Below are 11,542 nucleotides of genomic sequence, written 5' to 3' on the forward strand. Positions count from 1 at the left end.
ACAACACCTGGCTAATTTTTGTATTTTTAGTAAAGACAGGATTTCACCATCTTGGCCAGGCTGGTCTTGAACTCCTGACCTTGTGATCCACCCGCCTCGGCCTCCCAAAGTGCTGGGATTACAGGCGCGAGTCACCATGCTCGGCTTTTTTTTTTTTTTTTTAAGACAGGGTCTTGCTCTGTCACCTAGTCTGGAGTCCAGTGGCGCCATCTCGGCTCACTGCAACCTCTGCCTCCTGGATTCTCCTGCCTCAGCCTCCCAAGTAGCTGGGACTACAGGCACACGCCACCATACCCAGCTAATTTTTGTATTTTTGGTGGAGATGGGGTTTCACCATATTGCCCAGGCTGGTCTTGAATTCCTGGGCTCAAATGATCTGCCCGCCTTGGCCTCCCAAAGTGCTGAGATTACAGGCATGAGCCACCACGCCCAGCCTTTTCTAGCTTGTCTATCATCCATCACTATAACTACTCCTTCCCTCTGTCTCCTCCCATTGTGCTTGCCTGGCAAAGCCCTACTCCACATAAATTCAACCATTTGCTTTCCCAGTGCTTTCGCTACAGCAAAATCACAATACCAGGCAGGTTATCTTCACTCATGTTCATGATCCTAACCTCAAACGGACTGTCAATACTGCCGGGTAATTCCTACTACATTTCCCCATTAAGTTTGCTTTTCCACTCTCAAGAAGAATTTTTTCCCTAGGCTCTCTCTGCAAAACCTCTACCCCTCTCATCTTAGCTGATGACCTAGCCACCATGTTACTAAGGAAATAGAAGCAATAGGAAATACCCTGTCATTCCTACCACAGCCTACAAACCCATCTGCATCTCCGCCTACTTACATCTGTCTCCTCCTAGTCTCTGAGAAGTGGATGTCCCTTTGCTAAAGACCAGCCAATCCTGGCCAGGCACGGTGGCTCACACCTATAATCCCAGGAGTTTGGGAGGCCAAGGCAGGCAGATTGCTTGAGCCCAGGAGTTTGAGACCAGCCTGGGCAATGTAGAGAGACCCCCATCTCTACAAAAAAATGTAAAAAATTAGCCAGGCGTGCTGATACACCCCTGTAGTCCCAGCTACTTGGGAGGCTGAGGTAGGAGGATAGCTTGGGCCCAGGAGGTCGAGGCTACAGTGAGCTGTGATCATGCCACTGCACTCCAGCCTGGATGACCCTGTCTATAAAAAAAAAAACAAAAAACTAGCCAATAAAAACTAGCCAATCCCATGGCAAAACCTATGGAACTTCCTCTCTCCCATGTTCAAGGACCTAGTTCCTAAAATCTAAATCTTCCCCTTCAGCACACAAACATGCTCTCTAGTCTTTAAAAAATAGTAACACAGGCCGGGTGCAGTGGCTCACACCTGTAATCCCAGCACTTTGGGAGGCCGAGGCGGGCAGATCACAAGATCAGGAGTTCAAGACCAGCCTGACCAATATAGTGAAACCCCGCCTCTACTAAAAATACAATAATTAGCCAGGCATGGTGGCACACACCTGTAGTCCCAGCTACTCAGGAGGCTGAGGCAAGAGACTCACTTGAACCCAGGAGGTGGAGGTTGCAGTGAGCCAAGATTGCTCCACTGCATCCCAGCCTGGGCGACAGAGAGAGACTCTGTCTCAAAAAAAAAAAAAAAAAAAAAAAAAAAAAAAAAAAAATAGTAACACAGTCACTCTGGAAAACAGTTTGGCGTTTTCTTAAAAAACTAAACATGCAGCTACCACATGACCCAGAAATTGCACGCCTGGGCATTTATCCCAGAGAAATGAAGACTTATGTTCACACAAAAACCGGTACACATATGTTCACAGCAGCTTTATCCATAATAATAGCAAAAACTTAAAATTAGCTCAGGTATCCTTCAGTAGGTGAATGGTTAAAGAAACCATGGTGCATCCACACCATGGAATATTGCTCAGTAACAAACAGGAATGAACTATCAACACACAGCAACTTGGATGAGTCTCCAAGGAATTATGCTGGTTATTTGTTGTTGTTTTGAGACAGGGTCTCACTCTGTGGCCCAGACTGGCATGCAGTGGCATGATCACAGTTCACTGCAGCCTCACCTCTAACTTCCAATCTCAAGTGATCCTCCCACCTCAGCCTCCCAAGTAGCTGGGACTATAAGTGTGCACCACATCAGGCTAATTTTTTAATTTTTTGTAGAGATGGTATCTCACTATGTTGCCCAGGCTGGTCTGAAACTCCTGGAATCAAGCAATCCTCCTGCCGCATCCTCCCAAAGTGCTGGGATTACAGACATGAGCCAACGAGCCTGGCCCTGATTTTAAAAAGGTTACATACTGTATGATTCTATTTATATAACAGCTTGTTTTTTCGTTTTCTTTTTTTGAGACACAGTCTCGCGCTGTAGCCCATGCTGGAGTGCAGTGGCGCAATCTCAGCTCACTGCAAGCTCTGCCTCCTGGGTTCATGCCATTCTCCTGCCTCAGCCTCCCTCCCAAGTAGCTGGGACTACAGGTGCCCGCTACCACGCCTGACTAATTTTTTGTATTTTTAGTAGAGACTGGGTTTCACTGTGTTAGCCAGGATGGTCTCGATCTCCTGACCTCGTGATCCACCCACCTCAGCCTCCCAAAGTGCTGGGATTACAGGCGGGAGTCACCACGCCCAGCCTGGTTTTTTTGTTTTTTGAGACAGGGTCTCGTTCTGTCACCCACGTTGGAGTGCAGTGGCACAATCTCGTCCACTGCAGCCTTCACCTCCTGGGTTCAAGCAATTCTCCTGCCTCAGCCTCCTGAGTAGCTGTGATTACAGGTGTGTACCACCATGCCTGGCTAATTTTTTTATTTTTAGGAGAGACGGGGTTTCACCATGTTGGCCAGGCTGGTCTTGAACTCCTGGCCTCAGGTGATTCACCTGCCTCGGGCTTCCAAAGTGCTGGGATTACAGGTGTGAGCCACCGCACCCAGCCTTATATAACGGTTTTTGAAATGACAAAATTTTCGGCCGGGCATGGTAGCTCACGTCTATAATCCTAGCACTGTGGGAGGCCGAGATGGGCAGATCACCTGAGGCCAGGAATTTGAGACCAGCCTGGTCAATATGGCAAAACCCCATCTCTACCAAAAATTTAAAAAAATTAGTCACTGTGGTGGTGGGCACCTATAATCTCAGTTACTCGGAAGGCTGAGGCAGGAGAATCTCTTGAACCCGGAAGGCGTAGGTTGCAGTGAGCCGAGATTGCTCCATTGCTTCCAGCCTGGACAACAAAAGCGAAATTCCATCCCCCCCCCCCCAAAAAAAAGAGAGATAACAAAATTTTCAAAATGAAGGTTGCCAGGAGTTTGGAATGGGGTCTGGGGGGAGTCAGGAGGGAAACAGGTGTGGATATCAAAGGGCAACCCTGAGGGATCTTTGTGGTATTGGAACTGTTCAGCAGTGGAGGATATACGAACCTACATGTGTGATGAAATTGTATTGAACTACACACCCATACACACACACACACTCACACACTAGTACAAATAAAACTGGGGACATCTGAGTAAGTTTGGTGGATTTTATCAATGTCGATATCCTGGTTATGATACTGTGCGATAGTTTTGTAGAATGCTACCACTGGGGTAACTGGGAAAAGTGTGTAAGGGATCTCTCACTATTACTTCTTATTGCATGTAAGTCTACAATTACCTCAATAAAGCGTTTTTCTTTTTTTTTTTTTTTTTTTTTGAGACGGAGTCTTACTCTGTCACCCAGGCTGGAGTGCAGTGGTGCAATCTCCGCTCACTGCAAGCTCCGCCTACCGGGTTCATGCCATTCTCCTGCCTCAGCCTCCCGAGTAGCTGGGACTACAGGCACCCGCCACCATGCCCGGCTAATTTTTTTGTATTTTTAGTGGAGATGGTCTCGATCTCCTGACCTCGTGATCCGCCTGCCTTGGCCTCCCAAAGTGCTGGGATTACAGGCGTGAGCCACCGTGCCCAGCCTTTTTTTCTCTTTTTGAGATAGAGTCTTGCTGTGCTGCCCATGCTGGAGTGCAGTGGCACCATCTCGGCTCACTGCAACCTCTGCCTCCCGGGTTCAAGCAATTCTTGTGCCTCAGCCTCCTGGGTAGCTGGGATTACAGGTGTACGCCACTACGCCCAATGACTTTTTTTTTTTTTTTTTGAGACAGTTTTGCCCCTGTTGCCCAGGCTAGAGTGCAATGGCGTGATCTCGGCTCACTGCAACCTCCACCCCCCAGGTTCAAGCAATTATCCTGCCTCACCCTCCCAAGTAGCTGTGATTACAGGCATGCACCATCACTCCTGGCTAATTTTTGTATTTTTAGTAGAGACAGGGTTTTACTACGTTGGCCAGGCTGGTCTCGAACTCTGGATGTCAGGTGATCTGCCCGCCTCGGCCTCCCAAAATGCTGGGATTACAGGCGTGAGCCACTGCGCCCTGCCAATTTTTGTATTTTTAGTGGAGATGGGGTTTCACCATGATGACCAGTCTATATAGGTTTTATTTTTGTTTTTGCTTTTTTGAGACAGAGTCTCTGTCGCCCAGACTGGAGTACAGTGGCTCAATCTCGGCTCACTGCAAGTTCCACCTCCTGGGTTCACGCCATTCTCCTGCCTCAGCCTCCCGAGTAGCTGGGACTACAGGCGCCTGCCACCATGCTCAGCTAATTTTTTGTATTTTTTTTATTATATTGTATTTTTTTGTATTAGCCAGGATGGTCTCAATCTTCTGACCTCATGATCCGCCCGCCTCAGCATCCCAAAGTGCTTGGATTACAGGCGTGAGCCACCGCACCCGGCCTGTAGTTTTTTTTGTTTTTGTTTTTTGAGATGGAGTCTCACTCTGTCGTCCCGGCTGGAGTGCAGTGGCGCGATCTCGGCTCACTGCAAGCTCCGCCTCCCAGGTTCACGCCATTCTCCTGCCTCAGCCTCCTGAGTAGCTGGGACTACAGGTGCCCGCCACCATGCCCAGCTAATTTTTTGTATTTTTAGTAGAGACGGGATTTCACCATGTTAGCCAAGATGGTTTCGATCTCTTGACCTCGTGATCCACCCGCCTCAGCCTCCCAAAGTGCTGGGATTACAGGCGTGAGCCACCGCGCCCAGCCAGTTTTTTTAACTAAACATTTTATTGGCGGGACGTGGTGGCTCACGCCTGTAATCTCAGCACTTTGGGAGGCCAAGGCGGGCTGATCACTTGAGGCCAGGAGTTTGAGACCAGCCTGGCCAACATGGTGAAATCCTGAGTCCACCAAAAATTAGCCAGGCGTGGTGGCATGTACCTGTATTCCCAGCTACTTGAGAGGCTGAGGTGGGAAAATCACTTGACCCTGGAAGATGGAGGTTGCAGTGAGCTGAGATCAACACCACTGCACTCCAGCCTCGGTGACAGAGCAAGACATACATATATATGATGTGCTAAGTTGGCATGTAGGTAAAAACCATACATATAAATGTAATAAAATGTATTTAAAAATGTGAGCTGAGCCCAGAAGCTTACTTCTGTAATCCTAACACTTTGGGAGGCCAAGGCAGGAGGATCACTTGAGCCCAGGAGTTCAAGACTAGCCTGGGCAACATAGTGAGAACTTGTCTCTACAAAAAACAAAATTAGCCCAGCCGCAGTGGCTCACACCTATAATCCCAGCACTTTGGGAGGCTGAGGTGGGCGGATCACTTGAAGCCAGAAGTTTGAGACCTCCACCTCTCCTAAAAATACAAACATTAGCCAGGCGTGGTGGTGCACACCTGTGGTCCCAGCTACTCGGGAGACTGAGGCAGGAGACTCTCTTGAACCCAGGAGGTGAAGGTTGCAGTGAGCTGCGATCGCGCCACTGCACTCCAGCCTGGGCAACGGACTGAGGCTCAGTCTCAAGAAAGGAAAAAAAAAAAAAAAAGCTGGCCAACTGTTGTGGTGCATACATGTAGTCCTAGCTATTCAGGAGGCTGAAGTGGGAGAATCATTTGAGCCCAGGAGTTTGAGACCAGACTGGGCAACATAGGGAGAGCCTATCTCTACAAAAAAAGTTAATAATTAGCCAGGCATGGTGGCACACTCCTGTAGTCCCAGCTACTCTCAGGAGGCTGAGGTGGGAGGATCACATAAGCCCGGGAATTTGAGGCTGCAACTGAGGTATGTATGACTGGACCACTGTACTGTAGCAGAGTGAGACCTCTGGGCAGCAGAGGGAGACCCTCTCTCTAAAAACAAAACAAAACAAAAAAGCCCTAGAGGATCTAAGCCCTCCTGCCCCTCCAGCCTCATCCTGTGCTCCTCTCTTTGGTGGAGCAACCCTGGCTTCTTCTCAGGGCCTCAAACAGGACCAGCCTCTTACTATTCCCTGACCTGGACCACCCTTCCCCAGATCCTCCTGAGGCGGGGCTGGCTCCCCATCCTCAGAGAGCCCTTGGCAGCATCCCTGTTCCCTGTGTATTCCCTCATGGCATATCTGTAATGCATTCATCTGCTGCTTCCATGTTCATTGTGTGACACTCGTGTTGGACTGAAAGCTCCAGGTGGGTAAGAAGTGAAGAGCCTGGGCCACATGAGGTGCTCAGTGAATACTTTTGTGTATGGCAAAATTCAGTGAAGAAATTTAAAGCATGAAAGCTTACAGCAGAGTTGGAGAGATGTAACTTACATATCTGAAACAAGGCGGAAGCACAAGAAGACAGCAGCATCAGTGCAGAAGCGGGCCGCTCAGCCCGCGAGTGCAGGAGGCGCTGAGAAGAACAGGTGTCAGCTCTCTGCTGAGAACAAAGACAATTCAACGCCACTTTTTCAAGGTGAAAATAGAGCCCAAAGCCCTGAAAAAGGAAATTAAAAATAAAGGTTCTCTGAGGCCCAAGCAAGATCAGGATGTCAAGAGCCTGGCATTTTTCTTCTGCTCCCTCCCAAAGCTGCCTTTCAACATTGCACGGTGTTCCTTAAGGACATCACCAAAGAGTCAGAAAACCTGCGAGTCCTGGCTCTCCCCCTTTTCCCGGCTGCTGATCCTGGCAAGGCACATGTGCTCTTTGTACCTCTGTTTCTCAGCTAACATTTGAGGTTGGGAGTAGACTCTTAGGTTCTTTTCCGCGATAAAGACTTTTCCAAGTGGTCACTTGAGCCACCTCATAAGGTCTAGCTTGGATCCCACTACCAACCCTTGAGTCAGGATCATGGTTGGGGGCGGAGGGAGGAACTGGCTTCTAGAGGCAGCAAAAGACTTGTGAGGAGCCCTGCCCCTTGGCTCACAGGGCAGGAAGCGCCTGGCGGAAGGTGAAGCAGTTGAAAGCACTAGAGCTGGAAGTGAGTGAGGGGTAGTCCTGCCTGGGGCGTAGGGTTCCGGTCCCAAGCAAAACATTATTTTAGACCAACAGGAAAAACAAAAGTAATGGTTCCCACCAACTTCCCAGCTCCAGGAAGCTGGGCATGACTTGTGATTTTTTTTTTCTGCTCCTCTAGCCTGTGAGCATTTCCACTCGTCTGTCAAGGCAGAGACAGCCCCATCCAGAAGTGAGAATGAGACCTCGGGGCCCTGGCACCCTTGAGCCAACCCCATCTCTGTTCTCACAACTTGCCTTGCCTGACCTCTGGAGAAAAACTTCAGAAAATATCACCCTTTCTTCCCACCTGCTCCCGCTGGCCAAAATCCCCATCAAAGCCTGGCTTCAGCCCCTCAGACTGGGAGCTCTATCCAAATGGAGTGTGGGAGTGTGGGTGAGGAAGGACGGAAGGAAGTAGGTCACACACTGGCTACCGCACAACGGGGAAGAGGCCAACCGCGGAAAGGCAGAAGAGTGGCCGCCATGCTGAGCTTCCAGAGATGGAGAGAAGGTCTAGGAAGCCACCTTGGGGAAGCTGCCTGAGCAGGAGCGGGGCAGCCAGGGGTCAGAGCCCACAGCCTGCTGGGGACCCATCCTGGGCACGGGGCTCTGGGCTCTGTGCCCATTCTCTGATGTGCCACATTGTTCTGCTACTTCCTTCTCTGGAAGTAATAAGGGGGTTGGGGGTGGGACAGCACGGCCAGGAGTAGATGGAGCGGGGTGGAGCTGCCAGTGGGGGAGGAGGCTGCGGTTCATTCCCACGACCAGTTGCCCTTCTGGCCGCCCTGGGACTGCGTGGGAAAAGGTCTGGGAAGTATGGGGGATGGCGTGTGTGTGTGTGTGTGTGTGTGTGTGTGTGTGTGTGTGTGTGTGTGTGTGTGTGTGTTTTCATGTGTCTGACTCCCTTGCTTGGCTTCAGTCACAGGACAAAGCCCTTTGAGAAACAGTCACCAGCCTGTGTTCCCACTGGGCTCTGTCCTGGGAGAGGCATAAGAACCCGCCCTGACGCCTGAGAGAAAGACTCTGAAGGCCTCAGGACCAAATCCCTGGAGGGGTCTTGGCATCTAATGAATCTAGATTGACTGACTTCCCTGGGATGCTTCTGGAACCTTCTGCTAAGCCCTCAGCTTCTTGGCAGAGCTCTATTACTAACTGGATATCAGAATATGGGTGCAAACTAGACATGGGGAGTGAAGTCAGCCATTCTCACAGCATCTACCTAAGAAGGCCAGGATCCTCCACAGCCACGTAGATCGTAGAGCCAGTGGCATGCCGGGGATGACATACAAAGACAAGAAACTCTGAAACAGAGAACACAAACTAACAGCCCATAGGCCAAATGCAGCCTGCAGGCACATGGCTTATTTGGCCAACACAGCATTTAAGAAATGTTTGAGCCGAGGCTGGGTGAGGTGGCTCAGGCCTGTAATCCCAGCACTTTGGGAGGCCGAGGCAGGTGGATCACCTGAGGTCAGGAGTTCAAGACCAGCCTGGCCAACATGACAAAACCCCGTCTCTACTAAAAATACAAGAATTAGCCAGGTGTGGTGGTCCATGCCTGCAGTCCCAGCTACCCAGCTGCTTGGGAGGCTGAGGCAGGAGAATCGCTTGAACCTGGGGGTCGGAGGTTGCAGTGAGCTGAGATCACACCACTGCACTCCAGCCTGGGCGACAGAGCGAAACTCCGTCTCAAAAAAAAAAAAAAAAAAAAAAAAAAATCCCAATTTCTACAGTCTCTTGAAAAATCAGACAATATGGCTAACATTGATGCATATGGCCCCAGGACCACAGCTGATGGGGCTGAATAATGACCACCCTTTAGAAAGACCTTGGGCTGTCCATTTGGCCACTGTCCACACCACTCTGTATTGTCTCCAGCAGTGAGGCCGAGTATCAGTTGCTGTTGCTCATCACACTTGAATGGTTATTACACTGTTTTCTGTACCCTCGTCTCATTCAAAAGTGGGGATATGGCCAGGTGTGGTGGCTCACGCCTGTAATCCCAGCACTTCGGGAGGCCGAGGCAGGTGGATCGCTTGAGCCCAGGAGTTCAAGACCAAACTGGGCAACATGGAGAAACCCCATCTCTACTAAAAAAAAAAAAAAAAAAAAAAAAGTGGGGACACGAAAGAAACTAAGAGGGCCACCTGTTTGTAGAGAGCACATTTCTACCCCAGCCAGGCCTATCTATAAGCAAATAAAGATGGGATTTCATGTCCTCCCATCAGCTTTTCTGCACCCTCCCTTCTACCTTCCAGTGGCACAGTGCTTAATGACAGCTGCTGACAATACAGTGTCACAGGCCTTGCGCCAAAATTACCCCCAACTCCTTCCCTCACTCCCAAATCACAACTCTTATTATCTAAGTGAGCAATCCCAGTTGCAAAACACAAAGGAGTAATAAGTCCTGTAGAAATTCTCAGCTCCACCCCAGCCCCTGGTTGCCAATGACCCGTAAAGAAGCTAAAACTCCTTAGCTCGGACATTCTGTCACAGAGAGACCTGCAGCATGTGCCAGATGAACTTACATCAACTGAAAACCAAGGTCACCTCTGGAGACCAGAAATGGAAGTGACAGTCCCAGGCCTATTCATAAAGCTTCAGTTTTTTACAAGGAGATTGTAATCATGCAAAACTTGCGTAATTAAAATTAATAATAAACAGAAATGCCTCAGCCTAGTTCCTGTGAGTCTGACCCCAACTTACATTTCCAGCTTTTTTTTGTTTTTTTTTTTTTTTTTTGAGATGGAGTCTCGTTCTTGTCACCCAGGCTGCAAGCTCCGCCTCCCGGGTTCACACCATTCTCCTGCCTCAGCCTCCTGAGTAGCTGGGACTACAGGCACCTGCCACCATGCCCAGCTAATTTTTTTTTTTTTTTTTGTATTTTTAGTAGAGACAGGGTTTCACTGTGTTAGGCAGGATGGTCTCGATCTCCTGACCTCGTGATCCACCTGCCTCGGCCTCCCAAAGTGCTGGGATTACAGGCGTGAGCCACCACGCCTGGCCTTTTTTTTTTTTTTTTAAGACATGGTCTCACTCCAGTGCCCAGGCTGGAGTGCAATAGCGTGATCTCAGCTCACTGCAACCTCCACCTCCTGGGCTCAGGCGATACCCCTGCCTTAGCCTCCTGAGTAGCTGGGACTACAGGTACATGCCACCATGCCCAGCTATTTTTTGTATTTTTTGTAGAGATAGGGTATCTCTCTGTTGCCCAGGATGGATACATTTCCAGTTTATCTCAGATTACTCCCTTCCATGAACAAGTCCACTCACAGAACCATCTCTTTCTCCTACAAAGAACGTCTTTCTCCTCCTCCTTTGTCAAGCAACCTCTAGCTCATCTCTCAAGACTGTAGTCTTTCAATAATTTAGCTCATGCATACCCTAAACATTTTTAAAAATTATGTAACCCTTCAATAAAGCTTGTTTTAAAAGTGAAGTTTTTAGGCTGGGCATGGTGGTTCACGCCTGTAATCCCAGCACTTTGAGAGGCCGAGGTGGGTGGATCACCTGAGGTCAGGAGTTCAAGACCAGCCTGGACAACATGGTGAAACCCCGTCTCTACTAAAAATACAAAAATTAGCCGGGCGTGGTGGCAGATGCCTGTAATCCCAGCTACTCGGGAGGGTGAGGCCGAAGAATCGCTTGAACCCAGGAGGTGGAGGTTGCAGTGAGTAGGGATCACACCATTGCACTCCAACTTGGGAGACAAGAGCAAAACTCTGTCTCAAAAAAAAAAAAGGGAAATTTTAAAATTTGATTTAAAAAAAATTTTAACCATGTTTAAATAGTTGCAAAAGGCTGGGCACAGTGGGACATATCTGTAATCCAAGCACTTTGGGAGGCTATGGTGGGAGGATTGCTTGAGGCCAGGTGCTCAAGGTTACAGTGAATAATGATCATACCACTGCATTCCAGCCTGAGTGATAGACTGAGACCCTGTCTCTACAAAAAAATATAAAAACAGTTTCGAAGGATGTGATTTCTTTGCAATTTTTTTTTGTATTAGAAATATTGAAGCTGGACACAGTGACTCACGCCTGTAATCCCAGCACTTTGGGAGGCCAAGGCAGTGGGCAGATTGCTTGAGGCCAGGAGTTTGAGTCCAGCCTGGCCAACAAAGCAAAACCCCATCTCTACTAAAAGTACAAAAATTAGCCGGGCATGGTGATGTGTACCTGTAATCCCAACAACTCAGGAGGCTGAGGCATTAGAATTGCTTGAACCTGGGAGGCAGAGGTTGCAGTGAGTTGAGATCACCCC

This window comes from Pan paniscus, chromosome 16 (assembly GCF_029289425.2).
Source record: "Pan paniscus chromosome 16, NHGRI_mPanPan1-v2.0_pri, whole genome shotgun sequence".
Lineage (NCBI taxonomy): Eukaryota > Metazoa > Chordata > Mammalia > Primates > Hominidae > Pan > Pan paniscus.